Below are 8,459 nucleotides of genomic sequence, written 5' to 3' on the forward strand. Positions count from 1 at the left end.
TTTTGTTTTGAACCAGCAGGTATTGTTAAATAAATGTATCCTTTCACACCTGTGCATGCTTCCTTTGTTGGAACTGTCATTTTGCAGCAGCTGAAAAATGTAGAGAAGCAGGAAATGGATTGGGATGCAGCTGACTCAAACAATAGTCAATAATGCCCACCAGTAAAAGAATTGAGGTGCTGCACAATGTGTAGTCACTGAGTACAAAGTGCATTAACTTATAGTAACCAATCAGAATTCACATATTTACTGGTCAGATTGTAGCAAACTAAAATCTGATTGAGTCCTAATGTTTAAATGTTATCTAAAGCCAAACATAAAAATTGAATATACTACAATTTATCACGCCGCGTACACACGATCAGACTTTTCGACGGATATGAACAAAAATAGCTGATAAACAGCGATTATTAAACTCCGCGCCACTAAAAATAATCGTGAATTTGATCAATAATCAGTGAAAAATAGATAACTAATAGCTGCTCCCTAAAAAAACAAGGAAAAACTTGTCATACTGGAAATATACTAATGATAGGGGCGCTAGTGCAGATGTAAATAACAAAAAAATGTGAAAAAAAAGTGACAATCATAACACATCTAAAATAATCCACACCATATCACAAAGCTGCAATAAACAACAAAAAATGCAAGCAAAGTAAATAAAGTCCCACGTTCCAGTAATGGAACTCCAAAGTCCAAAAAACAAATGTGTTTTTTTCAGTGAAAAACTCCTTCTGAATCCATAAATCGGAAAAAGTAGAAATCTTCTATAACGTGATAAACCGTCCCTTCACCAAACAACTTATGGATAAGGAAAAAACAACACCCCACTTTTTAAAGATAAAGATGTCTTCTTACCAGATGCTGTTGACTACTTTAATTAAAAAGATAGTCAAATAGGCTTATGCAGGTTGATTCCCTGCTGACATGGAATGTGATGGACCTCATATGGACAGAAGCTTCTTCCTCATAGGCTCAGATAGGTCATAAAAAAAGCCAAACAAAATTCCATAGCATAATACCGTTTAATCATAAAATCAATTTAAAAAACATAAGGCCAAGTGGCTGCTTACATGTGTAGGTGCCCAACCTGGCACTGGGGCTGCTTGCTTAAAACAAAAATTTCGTAATGGATACGTAGTTCCTCGTGGTGTAAGGCGTGCGTTCCACCGAAGGGCAGCCGATGACCAAGGACGACCGGAACTAGACGTAAACGAACGTGACTGGATAGGATAGGATAGGTCCGATGGTCTTCCCGATGGACTTTCGGCGGAGGTCTGACAGACTTTCTGAATGAAATGGACTTGGCCACACACGGCCAGACTAAGTCCGTTCGAAAGTCCGTTCATTTTGAAAGTGATGACGTAAACGGGACTAAACAAGGAAGTTCAATAGCCAGTAGCCGATTTTTAGTCCATCGGATAGATTTGAAACATGTTTTATCGTATGATGTTTGGGAAAAAAAAGTCAGCTGGAGCCCACACAAAATCGGATTCCGGTCCGCCAGACAAAGTCTGCCGGAAAGTCCGATCGTGTGTACGCGGCATTAGTCCTAGATGTAAACTAGGCCTTAGATATGGTGTCAACGCTAACTCACTGCACTGTAACTATGGAGGAGCAGTGTTGTCATCCTAACTTGACTGCTAAACACCTACCTTCTCAATTCCACAGAGGGTTGTTGCTTTGTAGTTCACAGAAGATAGTTTAGAAAGCTAATAACATTGTTTGAGATTTTAGTTCAATCCAAAGCCAGTTACAGGGATACAAGATTTCTGGCAGGATTAACAGGTATTTTGCTTTATTTGCATTAAAAAAAAGAAAACAAATGCAGGCATCACATCTAAGGGCAGGCAAGTTGCAATTGATTAAAATAGTTGAGAAATATTTAAAGACCTTTGCACAGTTGTACTACATAACCCTGTTTAATTTGCAAAGGAATAGAATTAGTCTACAAAAAAACTGATCTATAAGGCCTCATGCACACAGGGCATTATTCCTGTCACTTTTAGGAGCGTTAGACATTTTTTCTACAGCTTAAAATCACCTCTCCATGTTATTCTATGTCTCCATGCACACACAGGCTTTAAGGAGCTGTAAGTGGCATAGGCGTTTTCAAGCTGCAAAAAAAAAACCCAGGGCCAGTGCGTTCTGGAGCAGCGGCGTTACAGCTGTAAAAATGGCTGACATGGCTAAATGCTTGTTAACGCTGGATACGGTGTTAAGCCATGTCAAGCGTTTTTTAAGTTGTAGTAATTGGATTTGGGAGTGGAAATAAGAAGAGGGCAGAGAAACACTGCTAAGCATTAACGTGGCTAAATGCACATTAACCGCATGCCAGCCAGCCGCCGCAGTTTGACTGCGGCAGCATGGCTCGGCTGGGCGAATCGCCGTTATGTTACATTGGTCTCGAGCCGATGCGAGTGCCCTGCGGTCTCGATCGCCGCCGGACTCCCGCGACCGCTCGGGGCACATGGAGAACCGCCAGCTGTGTGTGTAAACACACAGTTTACAGTTCTCTGAGCAAGAATACATATCAGCCTAAACCGATTAAAAAAAAATGTTTTTTTATATATTTTTGGGGGATATTTATTACAGCAAAAAGTTAAAAATAATGTGTTTTTTTCAAAATTGGCACTCTTTTTTTGTTTATAGCGCAAAAAATAAAAACCGCAGAGGTGATAAAATGCCACCAAAAGAAAGCTCTATTTGTGGGAAAAAAAGGATGTCAATGTTGTTTGGAAGCCATGTCGCACGTCTGCGCAATTGTCAATTAAAGCGACGCAGTGCAGAATCGCAAAAAATGGTCTGGTCTTTGGCCTGAAAAATGGTCCGGGGCTTAAGTGGTTAATGCCAATGCAAAATACTTCTAAAAGCGCATTTTTACAGCTGCTTTTTCCTGCCGTCAGTACTGGCTTTGTAGCTTGTTTTTATTACTGCTCTGTGTGCATTAGGCCTAACGGTTTTAGTTAAAAACTGCTTGGTTAAATCATCCACTGGTTATCTATAGCTGTCAAAGGTTCCAGTAGTGAGATCTCTGTGCCTGGGTCATCCCATTTGGGTTTGTTTATTAAAAGTTGTTAATTGTAATTCACATTTCACATGTAATGAGTAGAGCCAACGCGTTTCAGAGGAAGTGCCTCACCCCTTCCATAGGGTTGTGATAGTGGATATAGTAGGGACTGGCCTGGAACCGGAGGTCTAAAGCAGCATAAGTCTATTAGGTGCCGACAGAGAAATGAATGTCTGCAGATGTCCTCTGTGGTTGGGGTGCAGGACTGTGGTGTGGGGTCAAGCTGCACTGTCTATGTCTATGGACACAGGGAGCATAGTTAAACCCTTTCATGCCTAAGCCTTTTTCTGACATTTGTTGCTTACAAGTTAAAATCCATATTTTTTGCTTCAAAATTACTTATAACCTCCAAACATATATATACATAATTTAGCATAAACCCTATAGAATAAAATGGCAATCCTTGCAATATTTTATGTCACACTGTATATGTGCAGCTGTCTTTCAAACGCAATTTTCTTTAAAAAAAATAAATTTTCATGAATTAAAAAAACAACAAAACAGTAAAGTTAGCCCATTTTTTTGTATAATGTGAAAGATGATGTCACGCCGAGTTAATAGATACCCAACATGTCATGCTTTGAAGTTGCGCACACTCGTGGAATGGCGACAAACTACAGTACTTAAAGCGGAGTTCCATCCATTTCAAAGTCAGCATCTACAAAAAGTGTAGCTGCAGACTTTTAATAATCAGACACTTGCCTGTCCCACGGTCCAGCAATACAGGCGCACAAAGCCCTGCTCCTCTCTGCCGTGCCGAAATTCTAACTGTGGGCACCCGGCTGTGGCTTCACTAGGGAAATACTAGGGATTATTAAAAAAATCTGTGCCATTTGCAGCCAAGTAAACCAGAAGTGATGTCATGACATTGCTTCCGGGTTAGTAGATCCGAGACCTGATCATAGCCAATTCCAGCTTTGTGCGGTTCTTCGGCAAGCTGGAAGACGTGTTGGCTGGTCATTCGGGCCTCCTGATGGGACAGGAGAGATGCAGATAGTGGCGGGGGGGGGGGGCGGAACGACATCCCCTCCCAATCCTTAGTATAACATCTGAGCAGCTTTTAGCTGAATTGGTTGTTATCCCGCGAAAGCCAGCCTGCAGCTGCGTGCATCACCCCAGTACAACTCCTTCAAGCCGAGAATGTATATTTGCAAACAGTCTATATGAAGGGGTTGAGATCGAGCTTGCAGGTGTGACACCATAGGAGGTGACTTCCTGTGGTGACATGCCAAGAAGAGGAGGAGCCAGGAATGCTGGTGGGGAACCCCAGAACAGGGGGATTGGCAAATAAAGAAAAAATAATATAGCACATATAATTGCGACACTAATCACATTGTAATTGAATGTTATTAAAAATGATCTTTCCTTTTCAATCTGCAGCCACTGTAATTTTGCAATAATGCATGCAATATGGCTACATGGATTAGTTCTGTACACAGAGTGTGTACTGACCACTCCCAAGAAACATCATTACCTGCCTGTGTGATTGGCTCACCAATTTTCCCAGAAGTCTGCCTAAGCCCTTGTACACACGGTCAGACATTCCGACGGAAAATGTCCGATAGGACCGTGTTTGGGCTTCATCTGACTTTTTCCGTCGGAATGTCCGACCAACATAGTTTGAGAGCTGAATGTAAAAATTTTCCGACAACATGATCCGATCGGACTTAGTCCGATAGTTTGTAGAGAATTCCGATCAGACAAAGTACCACGCATGCTCAGATCAAATTCCTAGACCAAAGCTATTGGCTACTAGCCTGAACGTAGTCCCGTCGTAACGAACTAACGTCATCACGTTACGAACGATCTGACGGATTTTGTTGTCGGAATGTCCGACCGTATGTACAAGGGCTAAGATACAAGTCAGATTTCAGACATTTCCTGCAACAAAAATGTCATTTTTGGAGAGATAATTTCAATAGGAGCTCATCTAAAAGGATGCAGGCCCAGCATATCTCCTCATTAGTGCCCTGCAGCTGCACACGTGACAGTTAATTATGAAACCACTGCCATTAGACCCCTTTCACACTGGAGCATTTTGCAGGTGCTAAAGTGTTAAAAATATTGCCTGCAAACCACCCTAAAACAGCTGATCCATTCACTCCATTGTGAAAACCCGAGGGCTTTCACACTGGAGCGGTACGCTGGCAGGGAGTCAGAAAAAGTCCTGCCAGCAGCTTCTTTGGAGCGGTGAACTCACCGCTTCTCCACCACTGCTCCCACTTAAAAACAATGTTATGTGGGTGCGGATTTAACCCCTTAAAACCGCCACGTTACCTGCCGAATAGCACTGCTAAAACAACGGTAAAGTGGCACTAAAAATAACGCCGCTTTACCGCTGACGCGGTGGCGGCACAGTGTTAAAGGGGGTCTTAGACCCACTCAGTACAGAGGCACAGACTTAACACACATGGATTACTTCAGAATATGTAACCTACTATGTAACTATGTAAGAATAACAAAAAAGGTAGGAATCTGCAACAAAGGTTGTTATAATCCCTGCAATGTACATCGATCACCCAGAGGGGAATGTTTTTTTCTCAACAAAAGTGGAGTTACGCTTTAATGGTGGAGAGAGCAGCTAGTGCAAACGGTGCTGTTAACTCTCACAATACCGGAAGACAGCTGATGAGGACAGTATCTGGTGGCTATGAAGAGGCACCGAGGGGAAGATTTTTTTTTTTTGCAGAAGCAGACACCTGCAGGTGCCATGCAAGAGTTCCCTTCACTGGAACTAAGGGGGCCAAAGCACAATCCCTGAAAAACAACCCCACACCATAATCCCCCCTCCACCAAATGATTTGGACCAGTGCATAAAGCAAGGTCCATGAAGACATGGATGAGCGAGTTTGGAGTGAAGGAGACCTGACCTCAACCCAATAGAACACCTTTGGTATAAATTTGAGCGGAGACTGTGAGCCAGGCCTTCTCATCCCATAGACACACAATGTGGAAAAAAAAGTATTTGATCCCCCGCTGATTTTGTATGTTTGCCCACTCACAAAGTAATGATCAGACTATAATTTTAATGGTAGGTTTATTTTAATAGTGAGAGACAGAATACAAAAAATCCAGAAAAAACGCATTTCAAAAAAGTTACAAATTGATTTGCATTTTAATGAGTGAAACAAGTATTTGACCCCTTCGCAAAATATAACTTATGCTGCATACGCACGATCAGAATTTCGGCCAGCAAAAGACTGATGAGAGCTTTTCATCAGAAAATGCAACCGTGTGTATGCTTCATCGGAATTTAGCTGGCCGAATTCCCGCCAGCCAAAATTCCGATCATGTGTATGCAATTCCGAAAACTCATGCATGCTCAGATTCAACTACGAGACGGAAGCTATTGGCTACTGGGTATTGAACTTCCTTTTTCTAGTCCCGTCGTACGTGTTGTAGGTCACCGCATTTTGGACAGTTGGAATTTGGTGTGACAGTGTGTACGCAAGACAGCTTGAGCTAAATTCTGTCAGAATTCCATCAGGAAAACCATCAGAGCTTTTTCCGACCAGAATTCTGATCGTGTGTACGCGGCATTAGTACTTGGTGGCAAAACTCTAATTGGCAATCACAGAGGTCAGACGTTTCTTGTAGTTGACCTCCAGGTTTGCACAGGTCTGAGGAGGGATTTTGTCCCAGTCCTCTTTGCAGATCCTCTCCAAGTCACTGAGGTTTCGCAGCGTCGAACCTTCAGCTCCATCCACTTAATTTTCTATGGGATTAAGGTCTGAAGATTGGCTAGGCCACACCAGGACCTTAATGTGCTTCTTCATGAGCTACTTTTTCCTTTGTCCGTGTGTTTTGGGTCATTGTCACTCTGGAATACCCATCCAGGACCCATTTTCAATGCCTTGGCTGAGGGAAGGAGGTTCTCACCCAAAATTTGACGGTAGATGGTAGCTTTCGAGAGCCGATCATGGCAGTTCATCTGATATTATTCTATCGGACATGCACGAAAATCTTTTCCGTATGATGCCAGATCGCACAATTTTCGTTTAATTAGTACATCTCTTTGATGCAGTGAAGTTGTCCTGTCCCCTTAGCAGAAAAACACCCCTAAAGCATAATGTTTCCACCTCCATGTTTGATGGTGGGGATGGTGTTCTTGGGTCATAGGCAGCATTCCTCCTCCTCCAAACACGGCAAGTTGAGTTGATGCCAAAGAGCTGGATTTTGGTCTCATCTGACAATAACATTTTCATACAGGTCCACTCTGAATCATTCAGATGTTCATTAGCAAACTTCAGACGGGCCTGTACATGTGCTTTCTTGAGCAGGGGAACCTTGCAGGCGCTTTAGGATTTCAGTCCTTCACGGCGTAGTGTGTTACCAATTTCTTTCTTGGTGACTATGGTCCCAGCTGCCTCATTGACAAGATTCTCCGGTGTAGCTCTGGGCTGAATCCTCACCGTTCTCATGTTCATTGAAACGCAACAAGTTGAGACCTAGCATGGAACCCCACACCGACGGAGATTGACAATTATTTTATGTTTCCTCCATTAACGAATAATCACACCAACTGTTGTCACCCGCTCATCAAGCTGCTCGGCTGTGATCTTGTAGCCCATTATAGCCTTGTGTAGGTCTACAATCTTGCCCTGACATCCTTGGACAGCTCTTTGGTCTTGGCCATGGTGGAGAGATTGGAATCTGATTGCTTCTGTGGACAGGTGTCTTTTATACAGGTAACAAGCTGAGATTAGGAGCACTCCCTTTGAGGCTTGATTCACACGAATGCGTTTTATTGATACATTTTGCATTTTGCAGCAATGCAGGGACATTTCTTAACATGGGTTCCTATGTAACATGTTCACATCAATGCATTTTTGTGCCTCTGCGTTTTTGGAAAGGGTCGCAGACTTTTTTTCACGCAAAATGCAGTGTTTTGCATGTAATAGAAGTCATTGGACCCGCATCCAAACCGCAAGTACCACGTTTTTACCGCGAATTGGGTTTTTCTTTTCATTTTTTTTACACTGTATATAGCTGGTTGCTAAGCAACCACAATGTTAAAAAAAACCGCAAAGCGCGGCAAAAACGTGCGTCCAAAAACGCGGCAAGCACCGCAAAAAGCACTGCAGAAACGCTCAAATGCAACATGCATAGATGTGAATCGAGCCTGAGAGAGTGCTCCTAATCTCAGCTCATTACCTGTATAGAAGACACCAGGGAGCCAGAAATCTTGCTAGGGGATCAAATACTTATTTCACTCATTAAAATGCAAATCAATTTAAAACTTTTTTGAAATGCATTTTTCTGCATATTTTTATTGTTATTCTGTCTCTCGCTGTTAAAATAAAGCTACCATTAAAATTATAGACTGATCATTTCTTTGTCAGTGGTACAAATTCAGTAGGGGATCAAATATTTTTTTTCCCTCACTGTA

Source organism: Lithobates pipiens, unplaced genomic scaffold, assembly GCF_037356315.1.
Source record: "Lithobates pipiens isolate NorthernLeopardFrog02 unplaced genomic scaffold, aLitPip1_a1.2 Scaffold_22, whole genome shotgun sequence".
NCBI lineage: Eukaryota > Metazoa > Chordata > Amphibia > Anura > Ranidae > Lithobates > Lithobates pipiens.